This window comes from Galendromus occidentalis, unplaced genomic scaffold (genome assembly GCF_000255335.2).
Source record: "Galendromus occidentalis unplaced genomic scaffold, Mocc_1.1 scf7180000077228, whole genome shotgun sequence".
NCBI classification, from domain to species: domain Eukaryota; kingdom Metazoa; phylum Arthropoda; class Arachnida; order Mesostigmata; family Phytoseiidae; genus Galendromus; species Galendromus occidentalis.
Genome location: NW_003805216.1, coordinates 6,152 through 13,952, shown reverse-complemented (window position 1 = coordinate 13,952; position 7,801 = coordinate 6,152). Strand labels below are relative to the sequence as shown.

General features: G+C 50.2%; 1 pseudogene; it reads right to left on the bottom strand.

Moving 5' to 3' along the window:
- Positions 1–400: 400 nt before the first annotated feature.
- On the bottom strand, positions 401–4,843 carry LOC100903265 (serine/threonine-protein kinase TBK1-like; annotated as a pseudogene).
- Positions 4,844–7,801: the final 2,958 nt, after the last annotated feature.

Here is a 7,801-nt window from a genome sequence, read left to right as displayed (position 1 = left end):
AGGAATCTTTCCCAGGAGAGGACACCCATCGTTCAAGGAATCTAAGAGTCAGCAGAAGTTCACGCGTGACCGGAACATCTCGCTCGGGGTTTCTTTCTCACCGCGACGAGCGGGATTATTCGAGGCGGCCTTCTCACATTGGGCTCTTCCCCAGTGCTCCTCGGGTAAGTATGCTAGTTCTTCCGAGTGAGGTTCCCACTATGCTTCGAGAGACGGACCCATAATTCTCCCCTCGACATGCATTATTCTAATAGAGAGGGATTTTCAACTTCCTGCCCTTCCGATTATTTATCGTTCGCGCGGAACTCAAGCTGATCGTGAGGGGTGATCAGAGACGCGCTCGAAACGACGGAAGCGGACGGATCCAAAACAATTGACTGGAGGAGCCGGGGTCAGTTTAGAATGGAAAATCTTTATTTGAATGAATAGCACCTTCATTGGATAAAGTGAGGAATTATTGCCTCGCATAATTCCGATCGGTGGAGAGCTTGAAGATTCCCCCATGCGGAACTTCTCTCTTGGGGTATGTTTGGCAAGGAGCCACGGGGAACTTTGGCAAGCTAATCATCAATAGATACGATACCCAGCCCTTCTCCCGATCCCATATTCGAACCGAAAACGAGAACGTTCCGTAATCTCCACGAAAAAAGGCTGATTGGTCGCACCAGCGGTATATCACAGATAATCTATAAACGCACCGATTTGGCTCTTATCGTACGATACACAGCAAAGGAATAGGTACATTGGTCAAGTGCACTCAAGAATGCGTTCCTCCTGGAACAACATAGCTCGTTCGAGGTCAACGACAGACGTGGGGAATCCACGTTCGCGGTCTTGAGTCGGCTCGGGTCGTTCAGGGCACCATGGTCGTTCTTTTTAAGCCGACTTCTGCGGATATAGCACCTTGTCGGCAGTTGAAAATGCTGATGGCTATTCGAACGAATCAGTGCCATGTCTGTTTCTTACTCAGAATTCAAGGTTTGGCTCTCATCCATTGGCATCATTCAGTTTTGATATTTTCAAAACATTGTACATCATCTCTTGTGACTCTTCGACGATTTGCAGAATTTCGTTCTGCTGACGGCGCAGCTCCTCCAGTTCTCCGAGCAGACTCGGATCTCCCTTCTCATTGCGATTATTATTATTATTTTTCGCACAATCCACGTCGGACGCGACCGAGGCCTGCAGCTGAGGAAGAATTAAGAGTTATGCCGACGCTTGTTATATTCTCGAGAGGGACCCGATCCACACAGAGACCGCTGGCGAATCTCTTCAAGAGTTGGAAATAAGTACCTCGCTTGAGGGAGCAGTGGCAACGGGTTTGGAGAAGGTTTTAATTGTGTTGATGAACTGGCCGATGATGGAATCGAACTCTTCATCTGTCCTGATGGCCTGTTTGTACCACGTCGCCATGTCACTCAAAGAGTCCAATGCCAGCTTCAGTTGATGGCATGTGCGATACGTCGACAACCATTCCCGATACCAAGTCTGCGCTCTTTGCGAGAGTTTGTGACAGGGTTTCAGACAACGGTCCTGGGGAAAATAAAGTCTATGATTGAAGAGGTTGACACCCAGACTGTTTAGTGTAAAGAAGCGCCAGTATGAGGAGCTGCTTGCTGAATTTCCTCGAGAGTGTTGAACTCCTCTGAACGGAGAAAGAACCGTGAACGATTCGAGGGACTCATTATTATCGAGAGGAAACCCGGAAAGCCTCACCTGCATCAACGCCATCAATTTCAAGCTTGTTTGTTGCATTTTGTGCTTTTCCAACATATGGAACTGTTCATCGTGGTAGCTGAGTTTTTTTGTAGCCTGGAAAGAATAAAACACCTTATACAAGAGGGGAACAACAGACTGAGGAACTAGATATCCCATCCGTTCGAAGACACGGAAAATATCCAACTGACCTTGTCCCGAGCCAGAGCTTGCCAATTGTCTCGGATCTTCGACACGTAACTCGAAGCTGTTTCGAGACAACCTTCTACAGAAGACACTTCAGCACGACGTTGGGACCACTGGACCGTCAGGGACTTCGGACCCAAAACCTGCACAGGAAGAATCTGTGTGAAGTCCGTGCCGCGAAAATGGAGGGAATGAGCAACGCCTCATCGAGAAAGTGCCGAGGGGCTGGGGAACGTTGCGCTACCTTTACTTCGAGAGACAATATCTCCCGCTCAGCGCGCGCTAGGCTGTCGAGCATGGGTCTTTGAGTCGGAGGCAGCTTCGAAATCACCATTCGTTTCAACCTGTCTAGTTCGGGACACTCTGTTGGGACGAGCGACGCCAACTCGCACATCTGTTGAATATTCGAGTCAGTTTTGTGGGATATCAGGTGAGTTGGGACGAAATCATTGAATCATTTCCACGGATCGTAGTCTTGTGAATTATCGCTGCCCAGATTTCTGACCTGGGCTTGAGACTTCGAGGTTCGTGAAAGCTGCCGATCCATGGCGTTGGCTGTCTCTTTCGTGAACCTAAGATCGGTCTTCAGTGCCGTCGCTCGCTCTTCGAGAAGACCCGCGAGGTCGATCGGCGCCTATAAACGTATTGAATTTCACCGGTACTCTGGCGGACATGCGGAATCATCCTGTGACAACTTTCAACGACAATCGCGAGGAGAACAGGAGTGAAGCCAAGCAGAAAAGTGTGGACCGAAAAACCAAGAGAGAAATGCTTCGTCCAATACCTTCTCGAGATGTCCGTAGCTGCGGAGCAAACGCTCAACAAGTCGTTTTGTGACGTGAGTTATGCTGCACCAAGTCTTGGCAATAGATGCGTCCTCGTCGAGATTAACACCACTTGACGGGAATTCCGGGAATTTGGCCGTCTGTACGGTTTGAACGCTGCTCAAATGTACATCTTTCGCATCGAGGTTGAAGAGGTATATTGCACGATGAATGGAGGTGTCAATGGTTTTTATCTGATCCAGCTGCTGTTTCTCAAAGGTCGCTAGCTGGTTTTTCGCGGCAACCTTCGTCTGCTTCGTTATGTGCTCCGCGATAGCTTCGGCCTTAGGTCGATTCGATTCAAGACCATCTGGAACATCAAAATTAATCATCTTGAGCGCAAGCGGCCTTCCGTCTCGAAGAATGTACATATTATTCCCCGACTGGTCAGTCCGGGAGGGGGGAAATCATATTGACCTCTTCCGATGTAGAGAACCAGCTCTCTGCATTCATTCACGTAGAAGACATGCAGTCGCTTGCAAAGGAGGATCGATGTGACTTCTTCGAAGAACTGATCAAAAGACCACATCTCTGTGCTGTTGCATTCCATCACACCGGCCAAAACGGGCACGAACAATTCCTTCAGAGAGAATAGAAAAGTCTCGTCAACAGGCTCCGGACGCTGAGAGCGAGATCAAGAAAGTTTCAAGGTATCGAGGGATCTTTCATGTTCTCCCCAGAGAGGGAACCGACTTCGTGTACTGACCTTCAATCCTGCGCTCAACAAACACGTCTTCGGCAAATCTCGTCCCCACTCGATGGAGGACGTGCTGTGATCTTTTTGTACTCCAGAAATGACACCGGATTCTTTCTTGGTCGTAATGAAATGCATGCAGTCCCTGTTCCTTCGGCCGCCATAAGGTCGGAATGGCAGACTTCCGGTAGCCACGTGATACAACGTCACACCGATGCTCCAAAGATCCACATTCGAGCTGAACAATTTATCACCAGGTTTTCGCAGGACAGCTCTCTCATACATGTGCGGATGGAGGTATTCCTCGGTACCGTAAAGAGACATAAATTGTTGGTCTTCCTCCAACTCTCGCGCAGCTCCGAAATCTGTCAGTTTATAAATAGAGCGACCGTCTTCCGCGACGAACTTCATGATGTTCCCGGGCTTAAGATCCCTATGTATGATGCTGAAAAACACGGGAAATCCCTATCAGATGTCTGTGGACAGAGAGCGAGGCTACGACCGTCAGCGGATCTCACGAGTGTCGTGTGCTGTATGTACACGTAAGGTCGCAACGAATGATCTCATCACCTGTTATCCCGAAGATGTTTCATTCCGGCCGTGAGATCCTTGAGAACAAGCAGGAACTCGTCCTCCTCAAGGCCGTATGAGTTCATCGGGTCATCCAGAATCGAGAATAGGGATCCACCGGTGCACAGTTCCATCACGAGAACCTTCCGAGCGATGCGACGTTTAGTGCTTTTTTTTGTGGGGCGGCTCGCAAAGAGGTGATCTTGTACCTCTCAGAAGGACTGCGAGTGCGGAGAGAAATCCAGGAAAAAATAGGGGGGAATCGGAGAAGAGCCGGAGGAGAAAAATTGATCGTCGCACGAAAGTTGGAATCGAATGGAAATTTCGACGGGAGTGAGGGGCTCATGTGAATAATGCCCACTGGAAAACCCGAGGCTCTAACTGTGTGACATTAGCGGTCATGAGTCCAGAAAATTATCTCGAGGCGAGCGGAAGTTTGAGCGTGAACTCGAATCAACAGCTTCGGGACCAACCTTGCTGGTGTTTTCTAAGTCATCTTCGATCGCTATCAACTTGACTATATTTTCGTGATTGACCTGAAACATGAAGTTGGATCAGGAGGCATATTTTGTCGGTGCTTCCCGCCCCATGGGACCGGGGAATTCGGGACAAGCGATCATTTCGTCGCGCCGTGGGAAACGATTCCTTCCGAGGATCTCACCTTCCGCAGCACGTCGAATTCGCGCATCTGAACATTTGCGGGTCTGTCCAGCGAAAGTTTGTTGAAGGTCTTCACCGCGACGGGATCGCCCGTCTTCTTATTGACACCCTGGTATACGGTGGCCGTAGCCCCGCGTCCAAGAATGCAGGTCGTGCTCCAAACATAATTGGCCGACCCCCGCAAATACGACATTGCTCGTGGAGGGTCGGAACTTCTGATGTGTTCTGAAAGCGAGAGGAAGAATTCTCTCTGAAAAGACTGACAAATTATTCTCGCGTGTGCGGACCTACGCTCCAAGAGTATGTGCTCTCAACAGACGGGGTGCAATTGAATTAGTCTCGTCTCCGTCTCCTCGGGGAAATGCCAGCACTCCATGGAATCAAATCGAAGAAACCTCATCTCGCCACCCCGAATGTGGGGGGGATGTCGCGTTCTGTGACACATTGAGGGAGAATAGATCGAGGGCTGACCACGACTTCTCCAGAAGCTATCTCCGGAAGTCTCATCGAGACTTCCGTTCATCCTTTCAGAGGAGAATCTCTCATGGGATTGTCAATGACCTCCTTGGCAAGACTCACAACTACAGCTGGTAGGGAACTTATCCACGTTTCCAAAATTCTGGCCGTAATCAGCAGAAGTCAGCTGAGCTCGTCCAGAGAGCTTCACACAATGAGATTCCCAGAATGTTCAGATATTGACACCACGAAGAGTTGATGACCGTAATTCAAATTGCGGAGGCACTCGGTTCGGAGAATGTCCCTCCCAGTTGAAGTTAACGCCGCAAACCCTCAAGGAGTATGATCCTCGCAGTCGCTTTCCACCCAGCTGATTCGGCTTGTCAAAGTCCTCTTGGTTGATTTTCCATTTCCAGCTGCGGCCCGGGAAAGGATCGGACAAGGCCGTGCTCACTCCGGATCTGCTTCATGTCGACCTACCTTCGAGAATCCGATGCGAATTTTCCGTGACATCAGTGAAAAATCCGTGCAGAAAAGATGTTCGGACTATTTGTTCGGATCAAAGACCTCCCAGTCACCGCTCAGCCGGGCGGACGCTCACGAATGGGAGAGAGTGAAAATTTAGCCACCGAGACGGAGCGCTTTCCGATAAAACTTCGCACTGAAACTTGCGATCATTGACTCTTCATCTTCTGGTCTTACTTGTGCTTCCTTCGCATGATTTTTAATAATTTGTCGAAGAGCTTATCAGGGCATTCCGGCCCAATTTTGAAGACTTCCGCGCTCCGGTTTCCGAACTCGTCCCGCTGAGCGACTACCAACTATCTCTGCGAAACACGCGTATCATCTGGATGGGAGATCAACGACTCCACATTTCCAAGCGAACTGAAAACTCGTTCGTCTTATGCTCCGGAATCCGCGGGACCCCGGGAAGTTCAGCTTGACCCGAAGTCCGACGAATCCAGCCAACCGACAGAACCAGGATCGGGGAAGAAACTGACGCTCGAGAAGAGCGAGAAATAGGAACCTAATTTCTAAGTTGATGCCCTTCCGCGTAACCGAGAGGAGCGCGCCTGTTTTTTTGCTCTTCTGATTGGAATTGCTCCACACATGCTGACTCTTGTTGACTTTGGCCAGCCGTTCGGACGGGATAGCTAACGCGGTCAAACGATTGAGCGCGTTGATTCTTTGACAGTTCTGACATCCATACATAATACCCGGTGCGGGATTTCAGTCGGCTCCCTCGCAGACCCTCTCATTCCTTCACTGTCCGGAATCATTCCCACAAATTGAAAATCGTTCGTAGCGGGAGCCTCATAGATGAAGATCGAGATCCTTCTCCTTCCGAGATCGAAGTTCGAGATTGAATTCTGTTCGGGAGGGTGTTGGAAGCCGTGCCAACTTCCGCAGTTTTACCCGCTGTCATCCCATTCTTCCTGAGAGCGACCAGCTTGACCGACATCAAGTGCTTGTGTTCCGAGTCCTGGTGATGACTTCTTTTGGGGGAGGAGTCTGCTCAACACGATGCGGCCTGCTCGATCGCCGACCTAACGATGGATGGGCTCACGTATTTCTATGACAGCATTCTTTTGGGGAGGTCTGAATCTCCCCGATAGGCGAGGGTTACAGTCGATCGGCACAGCAGGCCCAGGTCACCCCACTAGAATGAGAGCTCGGAGTTCGGAGCGTCCTGGAGTAAATTCTTGCTCATCGGAATTCGTAAAGCTCCTCCATGCCCTACCTTGACTGAGGCCGACGCCCGTCGCGAGAAGCGTCTTCCACTGGAGTGAAATCATTTCATTTTGAGGATCAACCGGCCCAGAATTCCTCCGGAACCTATCTTGTTGTACATGGAGATCCGGAGGTTTTCTCAAGCAGATGATGTCATCTGGCTATCGCTGCATAAAACCAACGATCAGTCAATCCTCTCTCGAAGTCATGCAATATCCTCCTTGTTTGACTCGTATAGATCCTGAGTCGCTCGGAAGAGCGAAGAGTCTCGCGCACTGCGGCGTTGCGCCGCAGGGAGCGGAGTGACCGAAGGAGCTAAGCGTTTTACTGCCGAGGGCGGCGAATTTTCGGTAGGACGCGAAATTCTCCCGAAATGATGGGCGGATCGGTATGCATTCCCTCATCAACTGCGATATCGATGCATGGTAAAATGATAGCAGCGCTCTATAAAATCATTGAAACACAGATAATAATGATAGTAGGTCAGAGCGTTTACTCGAGGTAAGGGAAAGGAACCAACAAAAAGCCGGAATAGGGGCCCGAAAGGCGATAGCACAAGGTTCATCGCGCGTTTTCCGTTTACCTCGATGATTGATTCGTTGAAGTTCGAGTAGGCTGAATCCAGGGCGGCGCGGCGATCTGATTCAGACAGGGGCCGGTCGGCTAAGTTCTACATAAATCTACCTGTGTCGGCATACCTTCGCCTGGCCTAAGCACGGAAACCTCCTCCCGCCTTCGAGCGCCGCAACTTCCCCCGTCATTCTATTCTCTTGCGTGATATTCCGGGGAGGCGAACTGCGATGGGGAAAAATAGCTCCGTAACACGCACCGATTTCCGGCAAGCATCGGATTCTGGAATCATTCCGACAAGTCTTCGGATTCCACCGCGTTCCAAACTCGAATATCCCGATTCCCATTGTCGTTCCGGAAATCGCTCGTCAGATCCGTGAACGGTCGTGAGGCC